General features: G+C 47.6%; 1 protein-coding gene across 3 annotated transcripts in view; it reads left to right on the top strand.

Annotated features, from left to right (window-relative positions):
• LOC144611755 (leucine-rich repeat and fibronectin type III domain-containing protein 1-like protein) overlaps nt 1-21,414 on the top strand; it is a 122,754-nt gene that overhangs the window by 18,439 nt on the left and 82,901 nt on the right. The window contains exon 2 of one of the 3 annotated variants that reach the window (XM_078430993.1): nt 16,512-16,608. The exons of 1 other annotated variant lie outside the window; for it this stretch is intronic. The gene's annotated coding sequence lies outside the window, so the exon portion shown is untranslated. Of the gene's footprint in view, nt 1-16,511; nt 16,619-21,414 lie in introns of all 3 variants that reach the window. One more of the 3 variants, XM_078430994.1, reaches the window with a different exon arrangement.

The following is a 21,414-nucleotide window of genomic DNA, read 5'->3' as shown; positions in this document are numbered from 1 at the left end:
CTGTGTGGAGTTTGTACGTTCTCCCCGTGACCTGCGTGGGTTTTCCCTGGGAACTCCGGTTCACTCCAAAGATGGGCAGGTATGTAGGTTAATTGGCTTGGTATAAGTGTCAATTGTCCCAGATCGTGTAGGATCGTGTGCGGGGATTGCTGGGCGGCACAGACTCAGTGGGCCGAAGGGCCTGTTTTCGCACTGTATCTCTAAGCTAAACTAAACAGTGACCTTGAATCTGAGTGTAAATATTTCATTGATGTTCTTCAGTCCCACTGTCCTTGTTTGGCCTGGGTGACACCAGGACAGTGCCAGGTACCGAGGTTGTCCATGTCCACAGGTTCTGCAGTGGTTCCAGAGGGTTGTCACCATCAGGACTGGGGCAATGGAACACACTCATGGCCAGGCATAGCTGGTAGTTGTTGGGACAAGACACCCATCTTCCTCTGGCCATCTCATAGGTTCTACGAGCAAAGTTAGGCCATTCGGCCCATCAAGTCTACTCCACCATTCAATCATGGTGCAATGTCTGTGCTCAACTTGATGGGGTAACTTAGTGGGACAGGCAGCATCTCTGGAGAGAAAGAACGGGTGACGTTTTGGGTCGAGACTGAAAGTCACGGGAAAGAGGAATGAGAGATATAGACGAGAGATATTATTAAGGGGTTGGACACGTTAGAGGCAGGAAACAAGTTCCCAATGTTGGGGGAGTCCAGAACAAGGGGCCACAGTTTAAGAATAAGGGATAGGCCATTTAGAACGGAGATGAGGAAAAACTTTTTCAGTCAGAGAGTTGTGAATCTGTGGAATTCCCTGCCTCAGAGGGCAGTGGAGGCCAATTCTCTGAATGCATTCAAGAGAGAGCTAGATAGAGCTCTTAAGGATAGCGGAGTCAGGGGGTATGGGGAGAAGGCAGGAACGGGGTACTGATTGAGAATGATCAGCCATGATCATATTGAATGGCGGTGCTGGCTCGAAGGGCCGAATGGCCTCCTCCTGCACCTATTGTCTATTGTCTATTGTCGTAGAGAGAGATATAGAAGAAATGAATGAAAGATATGCAAATAAAAGCAACAATGATAAAGGAAATAGACCATTGGTAGCTGCTTGGGAGGTGAGAACAAAAAGCTGGTGTGATCAGGGTGGGGAGGGATGGAGGGACGGAGTGCAGGGATTGCTTGAAGTTAGAGAAATCAATACTCATACCTGTGGGTTGTATGCTGCCCAAGCAAAATATGAAGGTAAACACAAAATGCTGGAGTAACTCAGCGGGTCAGGCACCATCTCTGGAGAGAAGGAATGGGTGACGTTTCGGGTTGAGACCCTTCTTCGGACTTCTGAGATGACTCTCGTAGATGGGCACTATGGCCTGGTCCTGTCCTCCCTGCCACTGCACCTCAGTGTGGGGGCAGAGTGAGTCTAGTATATCCTTCAGTAACATCAGCTGCAGTCAAGGTCAGGCAATGAGGAGCTTTTGAACACCATATCTCATGCAAGTTACTGCGCCTTCCCTTCTCGTTTAGCTAAGTGCGTCTTATTGTTGTCCAATTTATTTAGGATGTAAATTAGTTTGGGTTGACATGACATTCCCACTTGCTGGGTTACTTGCTTTTGCCAGAGATGGAATGGGATTTATTAAGGAACAGAATTTGATATTGTCAGAGGATTGATGAATATGTTACGTGATAATATTTGATTTCTTTACTGAAGAAGGTCAACCGAATGCACATGTCCCTTGCTGTTACAATGCTCCTTTGTTGACTCACAGAACAATGGTTTTATACTTTGTTAGAAACACAGATGTGCCTTTCCCTTCCTTCACCCTGTGTGAGAAAAGGGGAAAAAAATACTCTGGAATTTAGAAGGATGAGAGGTAGTCATTGAAACATATAAAGATTATTAAGGGATTGACAATAGACAATAGGTGCAGGAGGAGGCCATTTGGCCCTTCGAGCCAGCACCGCCATTCAATATGATCATGGCTGATCATTCTCAATCAGTACCCCGTTCCTGCCTTCTCCCCATACCCCCTGACTCCGCTATCCTTAAGAGCTCTATCTAGCTCTCTCTTGAATGCATTCAGAGAATTGGCCTCCCCTGCCGTCTGAGGCAGGGAATTCCACAGATTCACAACTCTGACTGAAAAAGGTTTTCCTCATCTCTGTTCTAAATAGCCTACCCCTTATTCTTAAACTGTGGCCCCTGGTTCTGGACTCCCCCAACATTGGGAACATGTTTCCTGCCTCTAACGTGGCCAACCCCTTAATAATCTTATACGTTTCGATAAGATCCCCTCTCATCCTTCTAAATTCCAGTGTATACAAGCCTTGGACACGCTAAAGGCAAGAAACATGTTCCCGATGTTGGGGGAGTCCCGAACCAGTGGTCACAGTTGAAGAATAAGGGGTAGGCCATTTAGAATGGAGATGAGGAGAAACTTTTTCAGTCAGCGAGTTGTGAATCTGTGGAATTCTCTGCCTCAGAAGGCAGTGGAGGCCAATTCTCTGGATGCTTTCAAGAGATAGTTAGAGCTCTTAATGATAGCGGAGTCAAGGGATATGGGGAGAAGGCAGGAACGGTGTTCTGATTGTGCATGATCAGCCATGATCACAGTGAATGGCGGTGCTGGGTTGAAGGGCCGAATGGCCTCCTCCTGCACCTATTGTCTATTGTCTATTGAAATGCCTGGGTCACTGCTGGTCAGAGGTTGATAATCCCAGGGGTTACTGGTGCATGTTTGAAAGGAGTTTAGTTTAGATTATTGTCACGTGACCTGAGGTACAGTGAAAAGCTTTTGTTGCGTGCTAACCAGTCATCGGGAAGACAATACATGATTACAATTGAGCCATTTACACTGTACAGATACATGATAAGGGAATAACATTTAGTGCGAGGTAAAGCCAGTGAAGACAGTCCGGGGGTCACTAATAAGGTAGGTAGTTCAGGACTGCTCCCTGGTTGTGGTAGGATGGTTCAGTTGAATGTGACGGCAAAGACTTTAGACTTTAGAGGTACAGTGCAGAAACAGGCCCTTCGGCCCATCCGTAGGGCTATCCCAGCACACTAACACTACCCTACACACGCTAGGGACAATTTACCAAAGCCAATTAACCTACAAACCTGTACATCTTTGGAGTGTGGGAGGAAACCGGAGCACCCGGAGAAAACCCGCGCAGGTCACGGGGATAACGTACAAACTCCGTACAGACAGCATCCGTAGTCCAGATTGAACCTGGGTCTCTGGTGCCGTGAGACAGCAACTCTACTGCTGTGCCATCAGGCCGCGCAGACTTCACGACCAAATGATACTGCTATTCTTTGAAAGGTTTAAGCACACACTCCGCTCTGAGCTAATGCAGGACCTGGTTTAAACTGATGTCCATTTCCTGAGCTCGGGTCTTGCCGTGTGAAGGATGACCATGTCTCGGAGGTTGTGGGTCCTTGAGTTTAGCCAAGAGCATGGGCATTGTTGACAGCTCCAGCTGTACCCTAGTGGACATGTCAAAGACTATTGAGATGCCCCTAAAGGAACTGTTGATTTCAGCTATGGATGTTCATAAGTTCATAAGTGATAGGAGTAGAATTAGGCCATTCGGCCCAACAAGTCTACTCCTCCATTCAATCATGGCTGATCTATCTCTCCCTCACAACCCCATTCTCCTGCCTTTTCCCCATAACCCCTGACATCCGTGCTAATCAAGAATCTCTGCCTTAAAAAGACCCATTGACTTCAATCTATTGAATTGCCATTCACACAGGGTGAAGGGACTGGGACTGTGATTGTACAAGAAATGAGATTTGTCACTTCACAGAGGAAAGGAGAAAACCATCCTTGTTAATGAGTAGACAGTAGAGTTGGCCAGTGAATGACTGTGGTGCAATCTAGCGCAGATGGTCAACGAATCCAGGCATTGAGAAGGGGGGGGTGTGCCTGATCCCACTTGACACGGACATGCCGGGAAGAACATTTCTCAATTCCCCGCGCCAGAGTCTATATTACATTGGAGAAATAACTTTGTGGCTTCATTGAACCACAGTCAAAGAGATTAAATGAACCTGTTTGATCGCTGCCTGGTGCTATCTTGATTATTTAGTTCCATTGTTGTAACAACTCAAGACTTGTCTATCAATGTTTCCACCCTTGTACCACACTGCGTAATGTTCCTGAACGGGGGGGTGAGGGAGTGAGGGGGAGGGGAGGAGAGGAGGAGGGGAGGAGAAGGAGGAGAGGGTGAGGGGGTGGGGGGGGGGGGGGAAGTGAGAGCCACTTTGCTGTATAGTGGCACACAATGTCTACAGCCACTGCTTGCTGCTGGAGTGAATCCTTCCAGGAACAGAATTAGACCATTTGGCCCATCAAGTCCTGACCCCAGGAATGAGTAGGTTCACCTAGTATACGAAAATAACTGCAGATGCTGGTACAAATCGAAGGTATTTAGTGTCAACTTATTTACATCAGCGAAACCAAGCGCAGGCTCGGCAATCGCTTCGCTCAACACCTGCGCTCGGTCCGCGTTAACCAATCAGATCTCCCGGTGGCTGAGCATTTCAACTCCCCCTCCCACTCCTAGTCTGACCTTTCTGTCATGGGCCTCCTCCAGTGCCATAGTGAGGCCCACCGCAAATTGGAGGAACAGCACCTCGTATTTCGCTTGGGCAGCTTGCAGCCCAGAGGTATGAACATCGACTTCTCCAACTTTAGATAGTTCCTCTGTCCCTCTCTTCCCCTCCCCCTTCCCAGATCTCCCTCTATCTTCCTGTCTCCACCTATATCCTTCCTTTGTCCCGCCCCCCTGACATCAGTCTGAAGAAGGGTCTCGACTGACCCCCCCCACCACCTTCGGCCCACCGGGTCCGCGCCGCCCAGCGATCCCCGCACATTAACACTATCCCACACCCTAGGGACAATTTTTACATTTGCCCAGCCAATTAACCTACAAACCTGTACATCTTTGGAGTGTGGGAGGAAACCAAAGATCTCGGAGAAAACCCAAGGGGTCATGGGGAGAACGTACACACTCCGTACAGACATTGCCCGTAGTCGGGATGGTACCCGGGTTGCCGGTGCTGCTAGTGTTGTAAGGCAGCAACTCTATCGCTGTACCACTGTCCCGCCCTCAAAGTCTTCATAGATTATGCCCACACTTTCATTCACTGCTCCATCTGATTCTGACATACTTTGGAACGTTGCCTCCTTGGCAATTCTTCATTCATGAATTCCGATATTAGCTTCTGCAAGAATCAGTGGGCGTGTTACTACTGAACTTGGTTCAGATGCTGCCAAAGATAGACACGAAAAGCTGGAGTAACTCGACGTTTCCGACAGCATCTCTGGACTTTACTTCAGACCTAATGTTTTCCCTCACTCTCTCTTTATCTCTCCCTCTTCGTCTCACTCACTTCCTCCCTCCCAGATTCTCTCAACGGCCACAGAGGTTGATTAAGTCACCAGACTAATAAAACCTGTATTAGTATAAAACCATGAGAGGAATAGATCAGGTAGATGCACAGAGTCTCTTGCCCAGCGTAGGTGAATCGAGGACCAGAGGACATGGGTTTAAGGTGAAGGGGAAAAGATTTAATAGGAATCTGAGGGGTAACTTTTTCACACAAAGGGTGGTGGGTGTATGGAACGAGCTGCCAGAGGAGGTAGTTGAGGCTGGGACTATCCCAAATGTTTAAGAAACGGACAGGTACATGGATAGGACAGGTTTGGAGGGATATGGACCAAATGCGGGCAGGTGGGACTAGTGTAGCTGGGTCGGTGTGGGCAAGTTGGGCCGAAGGGCCTGTTTCCATGCTGTATCACTCTGTGGCTCTACGGCTAATAGGAAGCTTGGTCCAAGAATCCTGGGGCATGGGTTCAGATCCCACCATGGCTGGTGCAATTTCAATTCAGTTGAACACGTGGAATTTAGATAAAAACTAGTGGCCTGTCTCGGTATTGTTAACCAAAAAAAGGGCATGGATTTTTAAATCAATAAATATCCAGGCCCTTTTGGGGAGAAAATCTGCCCAGTCTGTATGTGACTCCAAACCGATCCCGGTCTGACTGATGCGTAGGAAGGAACTGCAGATGCCGGTTTGCACCGAAGATAGACACAAAGTGCTGGAGTAACTCAGCGGGCCAGGCAGCATCTCCGGAGAAAAGGAATGGGTGGTCATTGTCCAAGGATAAGTAGGAGGAGGTGCTCGAGGGCTGGCTGGCCTCAGCGCAGTAGGGGGCAGCTCGCCAGACTACCACAGCACCTCCCTTGCCCCAGTCTGAAGAAGCATCTCGACCCGAAACGTCACCCATTCCTTCTCTCCAGAGATGCTGCCTGTCCTGCTGAGTAACTCCAGCACTTTGTGTCTACCTCCAGTCTGGCCAATTCCTGATGACTTCTGTACCGTCTCCAGGGCACACATTTATCCCATATACTGTCACGTTCAGAGACACGTAAAACTGTACAGCACAGAAACAGGCCCTTCGGCCCAACTTGCCCATGCTGACCAAGTTGGTAGATTGCACTAGTCCCACTTACATGCATTTGGAGCGGGTCCCTCTAAACCGTTCCTATCCAGAGAAAACCAAACCCCATTGTCGGAAGCCTCAGCAAGGTGTGTTGAAGACAATTGGGAAGGGCAATAACCATATAAACATATAACAATTACAGCACGGAAACAGGCCCGTTCGGCCCTACCAGTCCACGCCGACCACTCTCCCTGACCTAGTCTCATCTACCTGCTCTCAGACCATAACCCTCCAATCCCCTCCCATCCATATACCTATCCAATTTACTCTTAAATAATAAAATCGAGCCTGCCTCCACCACTTCCACCGGAAGCTCATTCCATACAGCCACCACCCTCTGAGTAAAGAAGTTACCCCTCATGTTACCCCTAAACCTTTGTCCCTTAATTCTGAAGTTATGTCCCCTTGTTGGAATCTTCCCCACTCTCAAAGGGAAAAGCCTACCCACGTCAACTCTGTCCGTCCCTCTTAAAATTTTAAAAGCCTCTATCAAGTCCCCCCTCAACCTTCTACGCTCCAAAGAATAAAGACCCAACCTGTTCAACCTCTCTCTGTAGCTTAAGTGCTGAAACCCAGGCAACATTCTAGTAAATCTCCTCTGTACCCTCTCCATTTTGTCGACATCCTTCCTATAATTTGGCGACCAGAACTGCACACCATACTCCAGATTCGGCCTCACCAATGCCCTGTACAATTTCAACATTACATCCCAACTTCTATATTCGATGCTCTGATTTATAAAGGCAAGCATACCAAACGCCTTCTTCACCACCCTATCCACATGAGATTCCACCTTCAGGGAACAATGCACAGTTATTCCCTCTGTTCCACTGCATTCCTCAATTCCTTACCATTTACCCTGTATGTCCTATTTTGATTTGTCCTACCAAAATGCAGCACCTCACACTTATCAGCATTAAACTCCATCTGCCATCTTTCAGCCCACCCTTCCAAAAGGCCCAAGTCTCTCTGTAGACTTTGAAAATCTACTTCATTATTAACTACACCACCTATCTTAGTATCATCTGCATACTTACTAATCCAATTTGCCATATTGATCCTGCCAACAATTCTCACAATGAATGAAGAAAACCTCTCTCTTCCTCGCACACTTGCCTCCTCTGTCCCTCCTCAATCTACCCCGATGGCTCAGAACCTCTAATCCTGGCAACACACTCGTAAAAGACATCTCACACAGAAGTAGCATTGACACACTGGATAACAGTGCCTGCAGTGGTGAGAGAGACTTTCATATCCAGGCCAAGAGAATTTTAATTTTAGAAAAGATTATCTTATGTGTGAAAAGCAACGGGAAATATCATTTTGAATGTGCCTGCAAGATAATGAACTATGTTTAGGGTCTTTCAATAATGCAAGCAGATTCTTGAAATGACTGTTGATTCCTTGAGGGTATAATGGAAGAATCTTTAAATAAACACAAGGAAACATTGCCATCGTCAAATCACCTTTAATCACTTTCAATGTCGTTTGGTTCCATTTTATCCTTGGGTTATTTTGGAAGGACAAATTTTCAATCTTAGAAACATAGAAAATAGGTGCAGGAGTAGGCCATTCGGCCCATCGAGCCACTACCGCCATTCAATATGATCATGGCTGATCATCCAAAATCAGTACCCCGTTCCTGCTTTCTCCCCATATCCCTTGATTCCCTTAGCCCTAAGAGCTAAGTCTAACTCTCTCTTGAAAATCTTCACTGATGTGCAAGAGTTTTGTTGATGGCAGTATAGAAATTGGGAGTTATATAAGACGTTGGTGTGGCCGTATTTAGAGTATTGTGTTCAGTTCTGGGCACCGTGTTATAGGAAAGATGTTGCCAAACTTGGAAGGGTACAGAGAAGATTTACGAGGATGTTGCCAGGACTCGAGGGCAGAGATTGAGTAGGTTGGAACTCTATGCCTTGGAGCGCAGGAGGATGAGGGATGATCTTATAGAGATGTATAACAAGTGGAAGAAAATAACTGCAGATGCTGGTACAAATCGAAGGTATGTAATCATGAGAGGAATAGACCGGGTAGATGCACAGAGTCTTGCCCAGAGTAGGGAAATCAAACACCAGAAGACATAGGTTTAAGGTGAAAGGGAAAAGGTTTAATAGGAATCTGAGGGGTAACTTTTCCAGACTAAAGGTGGTGGGTGTATGGAACAAGCTGCCAGAGGAGATAGATCAGATAGGGGCTACCCAATTTATAAGAAACAGTTAGACAGTTATAAGGATAGGACAGGTTTTTGAAGGATATGGGCCAAATGTGGACAGGTGGGATTAGTGTAGATGGGACATGTTGGCCAGTGTGGGAAAGTTGGGCAGAAGGACCTGTTTCCACACTGTATCACTCTATGGCAGTCACTGAGTGTGGACTGGGTGGTACTAGCTGTTTGGGGTTAACTTGGTGGGAATGTGATTTGCTTTGTTGTGATCGTAGGCTCAGTGCGATTTTCCAACTACTCCCATCTCCCATTAGGCTTAGGGCAAACCCCATTTCCCATCTGATTGGTAGCAGTAGAGTTAGGAGAGGCGGTAGTGTTGCTGCCTTGCAGCGCCAGAGACCCAGGTTCGACCCTGACCACAGGTGCTGTCTGTACGGAGTTTGTACGTTCTCTGAGATCTTTGGTTTTCTCCCACACTCCAAAGACATGTGGTTAATTGGCTTTGTAGAAGTGTAGGATAGTGTTAGCATGTGGGGATTGCACGTTGATATGGACTCGATGGGCCGAAGGGCTTGTTTCCACGCTGTATCTCTAAACTAAACTAAAAATAAGATTGCAATGGTGAGATGTTGCACAGTTTAATGTTCCACAGTTTAAGAATAAGGGGTAGGCCATTTAGAACTGAGATGAGGAAAAACTTTTTCAGTCAGAGAGTTGTGAATCTGTGGAATTCTCTGCCTCAGAAGGCAGTGGAGGCCAATTCTCTGAATGCATTCAAGAGAGAGCTAGATAGAGCTCTTAAGGATAGCGGAGTCAGGGGGTATGGGGAGAAGGCAGGAACGGGGTACTGATTGAGAATGATCAGCCATGATCACATTGAATGGCGGTGCTGGCTCGAAGGGCCAAATGGCCTCCTCCTGCACCTATTGTCTATATTGTCTATTGAGATTAGGCTGGCAGATAATGACCCTAAACCAGGGTGAGGCCGTGACTGTGCCAACTCACAACACCGGGCAGCAAGGTGGTGCAGCGGTAGAGTTGCTGTCTTACAGATCCTGACTATGGGTACTGACGGTACAGGGTTTGCAAGTTCTCCCTGTGACTGCGTGGGTTTTCTCCGGGTGCTCCGGTTTCCTCCCACACTCCAAAGACCTGTGGGTTAATTGGCTTCTGTAAATTGTCCCTAGAGGGAAGGATTGGACCCTTCCACGCCATCTCCTCCTGATTTCCCACACCACCCATCTATTCTGCAGGGATTTTGCAGCAGCCACAACTGAGAAACCATCTGTAGTCTTGGTTCCCCCTCCCCCTGAGAGCTAGGTATCCCACCCTCCCACGATTGCCACTGGAGCTCAGGGCTGGTGAGGCCAAAGAACACTTTGCCCAGCTGCTCATAGTGAATGCCATCGCTCCTCCCTCTCTGAAATCAGACTTTCCATTTCAAGGATCAAAGGATCAAAAAATCCATTTCAAGGATTTTGTGTCCTTTTGATATGTCAATATTTGTAATTGGCCCGCGAGGAAATAATTAATCTTAATTACCAGCGCCGCTGAAAGTCATAGCTTCATGTTCATGTTAGTAAGGGATAGGAGCAGATTTAGGCCATTCGGACCATCAAATCTACTCTGCCATTCAATCGTGGCTGATCCATCTCTCCCTCCGAACCCCATTCTCCCCTAATCAATAATCTATCTATCTCGGCCTTAAAAATATCCATTTGTGCCCTCCCCTAATTCCCTAATCTGGGAACTGTCCTTATAACTGTCTAATCTGGGGGGGTGGGGTGGGCGGTGGGGGCGGAGAGGACATTTAAAACTGAGGTGAGAAGAAACGTTTTCACCCAGAGAGTTGTGAATTTGTGAAACTCTCTGCCACAGAGGGCAGTGGAGGCCGATTCACTGGATGGATTTAAAAGAGAGTTAGATAGAGCTCTAGGGGCTAGTGGAATCAAGAGATATGGGGAGAAGGCAGGCACGGGTTATTGATTGTGGATGATCAGCCATGATCACAATGAATGGCGGTGCTGGATCAAAGGGCCAAATGGCCTCCTCCTGCACCTATTGTCTATGTGTCTACGACAGATGGCATTTCAGGTCAGGACCCTTCTACAGACTGAATGATTGCCTTCCCTGGTTTTGTTTGGATGGGAACGAGATGAGAGAGAGAATGTAGTTATTGTTCTTTTGTTTATGCAATTGATATTCAGCCCCGAGCAGGCAAAATATACTTTCTGTGCTCCGAATCCCTGGAGTAGCCTCTGTAATGATCCAAATTCACTATATTATATTAAGTTGTCAGAGTGCTGGTGTAGATTCTCATTCCTCTCTCTGACTTGCTGACACTCCATGAAGACCTTGACACTTTAGCGTTCTGGGTACATCGGAGCGATGCGGAGGGAGGGGGTGTTGAGAGGGAGGGGGAGGACAGGACAACTGTCTGTCAGCTGTTCAGTGAATGGAGGAGGACAAACTCTCATTGGAAACGTCATCGGCCTATGATGCTGGCTGCCTGACCTCCTGACTTCCTCCAGCACGTTGATCATTGTTCTGGTATCTCCATTGTTCTGGTATCTCCCATTACGTCCCTGCTCATTGAAGCCACCCCGTCCTTCCTAGGGTTCCCCTGAAGAAGGTGTGATGGGGAGCTGGTCCAAATAGCCATCTGGGACAGCCAGAAGATGACCCAACCCTGGCCAACGCCCAAGGACATCATGAGACTTCCCCTTTCAATTAAGGCCTACTTTCCAAACAATTGTGCACCATTGTGGTGAAAGTGGTGACTGGGAGCTTAGGGTTCTAGGAGGGTGTATCATAGGGTAGAAACAGCCAAGTCAAATCTTGAGAGAGCCAGGTGGTGAATCACATCAAGGCAATGGCATTAATGGGGTGAGTTCATAAGTTCTAGGAGCAGAATTAAGCCATTTGGCCCATCAGGTCTACACCGCCATTCAGTCTTAGTTGATCCATCCCTCCCTCTCAACCCCATTCTCCTGTCTTTCCCCCATGCAGCGTAGGTTCACTAGGTTAATTCGCAGAATGGCGGGACTGCCATATATGGTGAAAGACTGGAGCGACTAGGCTTGTATACACTGGAATTTAGAAGGATGAGAGGGGATCTTATCGAAATGTATAAGATTATTAAGGGGTTGGACACGTTAGAGGCAGGAAACATGTTCCCAATGTTGGGGGAGTCCAGAACAACGGACCACAGTTTAAGAATAAGGGGTAGGCCATTTAGAACTGGATGAGGAAAAACCTTTTCAGTCAGAGAGTTGTGAATCTGTGGAATTCTCTGCCTCAGAAGGCAGTGGAGGCCAATTCTCTGAATGCATTCAAGAGAGAGCTAGATAGAGCTCTTAAGGATAGCGGAGTCAGGGGATATGGGGAGAAGGCAGGAACGGGGTACTGATTGAGAATGATCAGCCATGATCACATTGAATGGCGGTGCTGGCTCAAAGGGCCGAATGGCCTCCTCCTGCACCTATTGTCTACTGTCTATTGTCTATTGTCATAACCCCGAACACCTGTACTAATCAAGAATCTATCGATCTTTGCCTTAATACTACCCATTGACTTGGCCTCCACAGCTGCCTGGGTCAATCATTTCCACAGATTCACCACCCCCTAACTCAAGAAATTCCTCCTCATCTTTCTATATAACGGTACGTCCTTTTATTCTGAGGCTGTGCCCTCTGGTCCTAGACTCTCCCACTAGTGGAAATATCCGCTCCACATCCACTCTATCCAGGCCTTTCACGATTCGGTAAGTTTCAATGAGGTCCCCCCTCATCCTTCTAAACTCCAGCGAGTACAGGCCCAGTGCCCACAAACGCTCATCATATGTTAACCCACTCATTCCTGCGATCATTCTCGTTTTTAGGGCAAGAGAAACCTACAGTGTAGGGGACATGACAATAAGGACTTGGTAGTGGGGCCAGGCTGATAGGGCAGGGATGATGGAGGAGAGGTAGTGGCTGGATGGACTGCAAGGTTGGATGGTCACTCTAGCAATGTGGGAGCTTGTGTAGAGCAGGCAAGGTAGTTGAAGTGCCATGAGCAGCTTTAGAGATACAGCGCGGAAAGAGGCCCTTCGGCCCACCAGGTCCACACTAACCAGCGACCCGCACGCATTAGCACTATCCTACACACACTAGGGACAATTTACATTTATACCAAGCCAATTAAGCTACAAATCTGTATGTCTTTGGAGTGTGGGAGGAAACTGAAGATTTCGGAGAAAACCCACGCAGGTCACGGGGAGAACGTACAAACTCCGTACAGACGGCGCCTGTAGTCAGGATCGAACCCGGTTATCCTGCGCTGCATTCGCTGTAAGGCAGCAACTCTACTGCTGCGTAGCATGGCTACGATTTGTTTGGTCACTGTGAGGGGAAGGAAGGCAGTGGGAGGGTAGAGGCCATTAATAGTCAATAGACAATAGGTGCAGGAGGAGGCCATTCGTCCCATCGAGCCAGCACCGCCATTCAAGGTGATCATGGCTGATCATTCACAATCAGTACCCCGTTCCTGCCTTCTCCCCAATCGTGAGTCTGAGCTGAACATTTCCCCCAAAATAGCTCTTAAATGTCTTAAAGGATGTGCAGTAAATGTGCATTTCTCAGACTCTTGAAATGTAAAAGTAATCTTCTCTTTACTTGGATTAGGTGAAATCTTTATTCAGAGACATGGGAAGGGTTTGCTATTGGGATCAGTGGCCCCTCTGCTTGTAGTGAGGCAAAGCTTGCTATGGGGGGGGGCGTGTGGGGTGGGGGAGTGGGTGCAAGCTATTGGGGTTCATGATCAAGCAGAGGTTTGTGCGGTACGGTGGCGCAGCAGTAGAGATGCTGCCTTTCAGTGTTTACAGCGCTGGAGAACTGGGTTTGACCCTGACTACGGGTGCTGTCTGTACGGAGTTTGTACGTTCTCCCCGCGACCTGCGTGGGTTTTCTCCGAGACCTTTGGTTTCAAAGACGTGCAGGTTTGTAGGTTAATTGGTTTGGTATAAGTGTAAAATTGTCCCCATTGTGTGTAGGATAGTGTTAGTGTGCGGGGATCGCTGGGCGGTGCGGACTCGGTGGGCCGAAGGGCCTGCTTCCACACTGTATCTCTAAAACTAAAACTAAATCAAATTGTTAACCAGCGATCGGTAAATGAATTAGTTCCCAGTACTTGCAGGGGGACTGAGGAGGGTGATATTCTGGGGATGCTAACACTTACAATTCTCTTGAATAAACTGATCAGAGATTAGTCTAGACAAGCGAGGTGTGGGGGAGAATGGACACAGCAGGCAGGCTGCCAACAGTCCATTTCCCTCTCAGCATGCACCATCACTCTCCATCAGTAGTTGATGAATGAGCTCTCAGCTCAGTTACCACCTCAGCTTCTTCCTCTTGTAAAAAACATCATCAACATGTCCCTGCCAAAGAAAAGCTTTCCAAGAAAAGACACAGAGTGCTGGAGTAACTCAGCGGGTCAGGCAGCATCTGTGGAGAACATGGATAGGTGACGTTTCACAGAGTGCTGGAGTAACTCAGCGGGTCAGGCAGCATCTGTGGAGAACATGGATAGGTGACGTTTCACAGAGTGCTGGAGTAACTCAGCGGGTCAGGCAGCATCTGTGGAGAACATGGATAGGTGACGTTTCACAGAGTGCTTGGGGTAACTCAGCGGGTCAGGCAGCATCTGTGGAGAACATGGATAGGTGACGTTTCACAGAGTGCTTGGGGTAACTCAGCGGGTCAGGCAGCATCTGTGGTGAACATGGATAGGTGACAGAGGGAGAGAGTGGGGGAGAGTGGGGTAGAGTGGGAAACAGGGAGCGTGTTTGAGAGTGAGCATGTTCTGGGTATGTACCACATGTCCTTTTAACAGTAATGTTAACCTGATCATGGAACAGACAGCAGTACAGCACAAGAACAGTCCCTTCGGCCCGTAATGTCTGTGCCAAACATGATGCCAAGCCCTTGGATAGACCCAAAGAGCTGGAGAAACTCAGCGAGTCAGGCAGCATCTGTGGAGAACTTGGATAGGTGATGTTTCACAGAGTGCTGGAGTAACTCAGCGGGTCAGGCAGCATCTCTGGAGAACATGGATAGGTGACGTTTTGGGACAGAACCCTTATTTGGACTGATAATAATAATAATAATAATACATTTTATTTATATAGCGCTTTTCATATACTCAAAGACGCTTTGCAGAGATTTTGAGAACATAGGGAAATTAATAAATAGATAAATAAGTAAATAAATAAATGAACAGAGAAAGGAGACAGTAGGTGAGGTGACCTTCAGTGGTTGAAGGCAGTACTGAACAGGTGAGACTTCAGTGATGTTTTGAATGTGGTGAGTGTGGGGGAGTCTCTAACGGTTTGGGGTAGTGAGTTCCATAGGGTGGGAGCAGCGATGGAGAAAGCCCTGTCCCCCCAGGATCTGAGTTTAGTCCGGATGTGGGGGGATAGGAGATTGGCAGCGGCAGAGCGGAGGGTGCAGGTGGGAGTGTGCCTGTGGAGGAGGTCGGTCAGGTAGGATGGGGCCAGGTTATGGAGGGCTTTGTAGGTTATGAGGAGGATTTTGTACTGGATTCTCTGGGGGATGGGGAGCCAGTGGAGTTTATAAAGGACGGGGGTGATATGGTCACGGATCGAGGTGTGTGTGAGTAGACGGGCAGCGGAGTTTTGAATGTATTGAAGTTTATTGATGATTTTTGAGGGTGCGCCATAGAGGAGGCTGTTGCAGTAGTCCAGACGGGAGGTGATGAAGGCGTGGATGAGGGTTTCTGCAGCTGTGGAGGAGAGGGATGGACGGAGACGGGCAATGTTTTTGAGGTGGAAGAAGGCTGTCTTTGTGATGTGTTTGATGTGTTTGTCGAAGGAGAGGGTTTGATCAAGGATGATTCCAAGATTCCGGATGTGAGGTGAGGTGGATACTGGGAGACCATCAATGTTGAGGATGAAGTTTTGGGTGGATTTGGTGAGCATTTTTGGACCAATGATGATGATTTCAGATTTGTTGCAATTGAGTTTGAGGAAGTTTGATTGAAGCCAAGATTTTATTTCAGTAATGCAGTTTGAAGAGGCTTTCCTGACTTCTCTATCAGGCTTACCATCTGTACTTTAGACTTTAGAGATACAGCGCGGAAACAGGCCCTTCTGTCCACCGAGTCTGCACTGATCAGCGATCCCTGATCCAACACTATCCAACACACACTTGGAACAATTTACATTTTTACCAAAGCTAATTAACCCACAAAACTGTACGACTTTGGAGTGTGGGACGAAACCGAAGATCTCGTAGGAAACCGGTCACGGGGGGAAATGTACAAACTCTGTACAGACATCACCCGTGGTCAGGATCGAAGCCTGTTCTCTGGTCCTGTGAGGAAGCTGCTCTACCCTTCGTGGTGCAGTACACTAATCTGTATGGTGCTTGGTAAATGTTGCTCTTTCCACTTGTCATTCATTTATATCTAAACTCTGGAACTAGGCACAAGAAATCTAGAGGTCGTGAGAGATTGTAAAAGATTTATTTATTTATGGAACTTTGAATCCCCGGTCCCTGAGATATTGTTTACATTTACTTTAAAAATCATCATTGCAGAAGTGTCATCAGTGGTTACGTTATCGCCTATGTTGGATGCAAATAAATTGTGTGACACGGTGGTGCAGCAGTAGAGTGCTGCCTCACAGCACCAGAGACTCGAGCCATCACACCCTGGGATGTTTTTCACAGACTGGTGCCTGGTGTGGGAGGGAGAGGGAGGGAGAGGGAGAGAGGGAGGGAGAGGTGGGGAAGATGACCTTCATCTAGCTGAAGAAATTGTCAACCTTGTATTCTCGTCTAGATCGTCACCATCTCACAGTGGGAGCCTGGAGGTCCTGGGTTTACCCGAGTACCAGCACATCCGTCCTCAACATGCTTGAAAGCAGTCGGAGGTAAAAGTAAGCACTGGTAATCTCTTAAATATTTTATTCAGTAATTCCTTTTGGAGTCACTGCATTACTGAACATTACTTAAATTGATAAACATCTGTTGCCTCCTTAGTATGCAAATATCAAAACCCATTAAACTTGTATTAAAAGTGATCCATAGCACCAGCCTGTGCGAGAAGGTATTTGGAAAGTGTTCTTTCATCTGTGGGACCTGGCCTTGAATTCAGATGGGAACATTGTCTACTCCATCTGTCTGACAGTTGCCAACTATCACCTTGTGAATTGATGAGCCTGAGGGATCTTCACTCAGTCCCTTATTGGCTTGGATCCCAGAGCAACTTTAGTATAGCAATCGCACTGTCAGAATGTACAGAATATACATATATATATATATATCTTGCTGGCTGGGTGTTTGTACCGACAAAGGGTATCTTTGATTTGCCTCTGCTTGTACATTTATGCGTGTTGCAGTTAGATGTGTATCTGTGTGGGGATGGTCATATTTTAGATCTGTTTTGATGGGATATTGAGCTGGGTTCAGTGAGCAGAATACCAAGCATGAAACGCAACATTTTATGAGCCTCAGTTACCCAGCCCCACTCGTTATTCTCCTCACCATAGGGTGATGATACTCCAGGTGTGGTCTCACCAGGGCCCTGTACAACTGCAGTAGGACCTCCTTGCTCCTACACTCAAATCCCCTCGCTATGAAGGCCAACATGCCATTTGATTTCTTCACTGTCTGCTGTACCTGGCAGAGCGGTAGAGTTACTGCCTTCCAGAGTTTACAGAGATCCGGGTTCGAACCTGACTACGGGTGCTGTCTGTACAGAGTTTGTACGTTCTCCCTGTGACAGCGTGGGTTTTCTCCGGGTGCTCCGGTTTCCTCCCACACTCCACAGACATACAGGTTTGCAGGTTAATTGGCTTGGTATAAATGTAAATTGTCCCTAGTGTGTGTAGGATGGTGTTAATGTGCGGAGATCGCTGGTCGGCACAGACTCTGTGGGCTGAAGGGCCTGTTTCTGTGCTGTATCTAACCTAAACTAAGTATGTTTGGCTGACTGTCAACTGGACGTGGGTCCTCTTCACCCAACCCTCATCCCCCACTCCCCCCCCTTCCCCCCACCCTCCCTCCCCCCAACCTCCTCTCCCCACCTCCCACATGGCTGAACCATGACCATGAATGTTGGCAGATGATTTACTGTGGAGATGGAGGTTGGTGTCCACACTGGCAGTGACCCTGATGTCTGGGGATGCACTGAAAGGGTTAAAACTTTACTTTAGAGATACAGCACGAAAACAGGCCATTCGGCCCACTGAGTCCGCACCAACCATCGATCACCCAGTACACAAGATTAGTTGTATAAGAAAATAACTGCAGATGCTGGTACAAATCGAAGGTATTTATGCACAAAATGCTGGAGTAACTCAGCAGGTCAGGCAGCATCTCGGGAGAGAAGGAATGGGTGACGTTTCGGGCCGAGACCCTTCTTCAGACTGATGTCAGGGGGGCGGGACAAAGGAAGGATACAAGATTAGTTTAGAGATACAGCACGAAAACAGGCCCTTCGGCCCACTGTGTCCATGCCGACCAGCGATCCCCATACACTAACACTATCCTACACACACTAAGGACAATTTACAATTTTACCGAACCCAATTAACCTACAAATCTGCTCGTCTTTGGAGTGTGGGAGGAAACCAGAGCACCTGGAGAAAACCCACGCAGTCACAGGGAGAACGTCCAAACTCCGTACAGACAGCACCCGTAGTCAGGATGGAACCCGGGTCTCTGGCGCTGTGAGGCAGCAGCTCTACCCACTGCGCCACCGTGCCGCTCCTTAATGGACGAATAATGGGTTAATGGAGGCATCTGTCCAGCTCGTCTCGATTCAAAACACAGGATATTTGGTTGTGACATGTTAGCTAAGTGGCTGAAATGAGCTAACGGTGAGGATATTGATCATATGTGGAGGCGTTCCTGCCCAAAGTGACTGAGTACTATATTAGAAATGCATTAACCAACAGACCTATCCACTCTCAACGATATTAATGGCTATAACATGGAACCTTCCTGAGATCACTGGTCTCTTGGCTGAAAGTTATCACAAGGGCATGAGAGTGGTGGAGGAGAGGAACTGGAGAGAGAAATTGCCCTCTGAAATTTCTCTGCATCCGCGGCAGTGGGAGGGAGACTCACTGTGGTTGATGGAGATGTTGGAGAGGAAGACCCAGCAGTCCCAACGCAACACACATGAGGTCCAGCCCAGAGCTCTGCCCTTGGTCCCACCACCATGCCCTTCGTCTGACCATCATGCGCCTACATGCTGACCACCGCGCCCTTGGTCCCACCACCATGCCCTTCGTCTGACCAACATGCGCCTATAGTCTGCCCACCGCCCCCTCGGTCCCACCACCGCCCCCTCGGTCCCACCACCGCCCCCTCGGTCCCACCACCGCCCCCTCGGTCCCACCAGGCATCTCCTGAGAGGCAAACATGGTATTGGAGGTAGGGTACTGACATGGATAGAAAGTTGGTTGACAGACAGAAAGCAAAGAGTGGGGATAAATGGGTCCCTTTCAGAATGGCAGGCAGTGACTAGTGGGGTACCGCAAGGCTCGGTGTTGGGACCGCAGCTATTTACAATATACATCAATGACTTGGATGAAGGGATTAAAAGTACCATTAGCAAATTTGCCGATGATACAAAGCTAGGTGACAGTGTGAACTGTGAGGAAGATGCTATGAGGTTGCAGGGTGACTTGGACAGGTTGTGTGAGTGGGCCGATGCATGGCAGATGCAGTTTAATGTGGATAAGTGTGAGGTTATCCACTTTGGTGGTAAGAATAGGAAGGCAGATTATTATCTGAATGGTGTCAAGTTAGGAAAGGGGGATGTACAACATGATCTGGGTGTCTTAGTGCATCAGTCGCTGAAAGGAAGCATGCAGGTACAGCAGGCAGTGAAGAAAGCCAATGGAATGTCGGCGTTCATAACAAGAGGAGTTGAGTATAGGAGCAAAGAGGTCCTTCTGCAGTTGTACAGGGCCCTAGTGAGACCGCACCTGGAGTACTGTGTGCAGTTTTGGTCTCCAAATTTGAGGAAGGATATTCTTGCTATTGAGGGCGTGCAGCGTAGGTTTACTAGGTTAATTCCCGGAATGGCGGGACTGTCATATGTTGAAAGACTGGAGCGACTAGGTTTGTATACACTGGAATTTAGTAGGATGAGAGGGGATCTTATCGAAACGTATAAAATTATTAAGGGGTTGGACACGTTAGAGGCAGGAAACATGTTCCCAATGTTGGGGGAGTCCAGAACCAGGGGCCACAGTTTAAGAATAAGGGGCAGGCCATTTAGAACAGAGATGAGGAAAAACTTTTTTAGTCAGAGAGTTGTGAATCTGTGGAATTCTCTGCCTCAGAGGGCAGTGGAGGCCAATTCTCTGTATACATTCAAGAGAGAGCTAGATAGAGCTCTTAAGGATAGCGGAGTCAGGGGGTATGGGGAGAAGGCAGGAACGGGGTATTGATTGAGAATGATCAGCCATGATCACATTGAATGGCGGTGCTGGCTCGAAGGGCCGAATGGCATACTCCTGCACCTATTTTCTATTGTCTATTAATAATAATAATAATAATACATTTTATTTATATAGCGCTTTTCATATACTCAAAGACGCTTTACAGAGATTTTGAGAACATAGGGAAATTAATAAATAGATAAATAAGTAAATAAATAAATGAACAGAGAAAGGAGACAGTAGGTGAGGTGACCTTCAGTGGTTGAAGGCAGTACTGAACAGGTGAGACTTCAGCGATGTTTTGAATGTGGTGAGTGTGGGGGAGTCTCTAACGGTTTGGGGTAATGAGTTCCATAGGGTGGGAGCAGCGATGGAGAAAGCCCTGTCAAACAGCAGACACAGAGAACAGCAACATTCTGCACCCACTGGAAATTCAGAAATGAAGTGGAAAATGCTGAGACGACTCCAGAATACAGACAGAATGTGTTTTGGGTAAGCAGTCAGTGCAAGAAATGGCGCTGCTAATGTTCATAAGTGATAGGAGCAAAACTATGCCATTCGGCCCATCAAGTCTACTCCGCCATTCAATCATGGCTGCTATCTCTCTCTCCTAACCCCATTCTCCTGCCTTCTCCCCATAACCTCTGACACCCGTACTGATCAAGAATCAATCTACCAAAGATAATAGAGCAGAGCAAGATAGACCACTCGACCCTAAAAACCGTAGTGTGTCACGGCGGCCATTTTAGTAGGCAGAAACTTGCAGAAACATTTAAAAAGAAAAATAACAAAAATCTGTGAATTGATAGATGAGATATATTCTGCATTTTTATGGAATCATCACACACACTGTTCCCCCACAAACACTGATTACACTGCCAGAGGCAGAGCGAACGGCGGGGTTTGCTTACTAAAATGGCGGGCGTTACTCTCCTTTGCGTACTACACTTCAGTATAGGTGGTTTTGATGGAGTGGTTCATCTTGCTCCTCTAGTATCTTTGCTATCTACCTCTGCCTTATAAATATCCATTGAGCTGGCCTCCACAGCCCTTGTATGCGATGATGCTCACTCTAACCAGAAACAGGTGCAGATATTTTCTGAAAACATTCAGTGAATGTTTATTTGCCTCACAAGCTGACTCCATCTCACCCAGCTCCACTCTGGTGGAGGAACTCCTAGTGACCTCCAAACTTCTGCTGCTGTGGAGAATCGGCAACCCCGGAACATGACCCCCCACAATTTCCTTGAGATCTCTCTGACCCATCCAATGGAAACTCCATCTAAT

This window comes from Rhinoraja longicauda, chromosome 41 (assembly GCF_053455715.1).
Source record: "Rhinoraja longicauda isolate Sanriku21f chromosome 41, sRhiLon1.1, whole genome shotgun sequence".
Taxonomy (NCBI): Eukaryota; Metazoa; Chordata; class Chondrichthyes; order Rajiformes; family Arhynchobatidae; genus Rhinoraja; species Rhinoraja longicauda.
The sequence above is the reverse complement of the archived record's forward strand: the minus strand, read 5'-3'. Positions and strand labels throughout refer to the sequence as shown.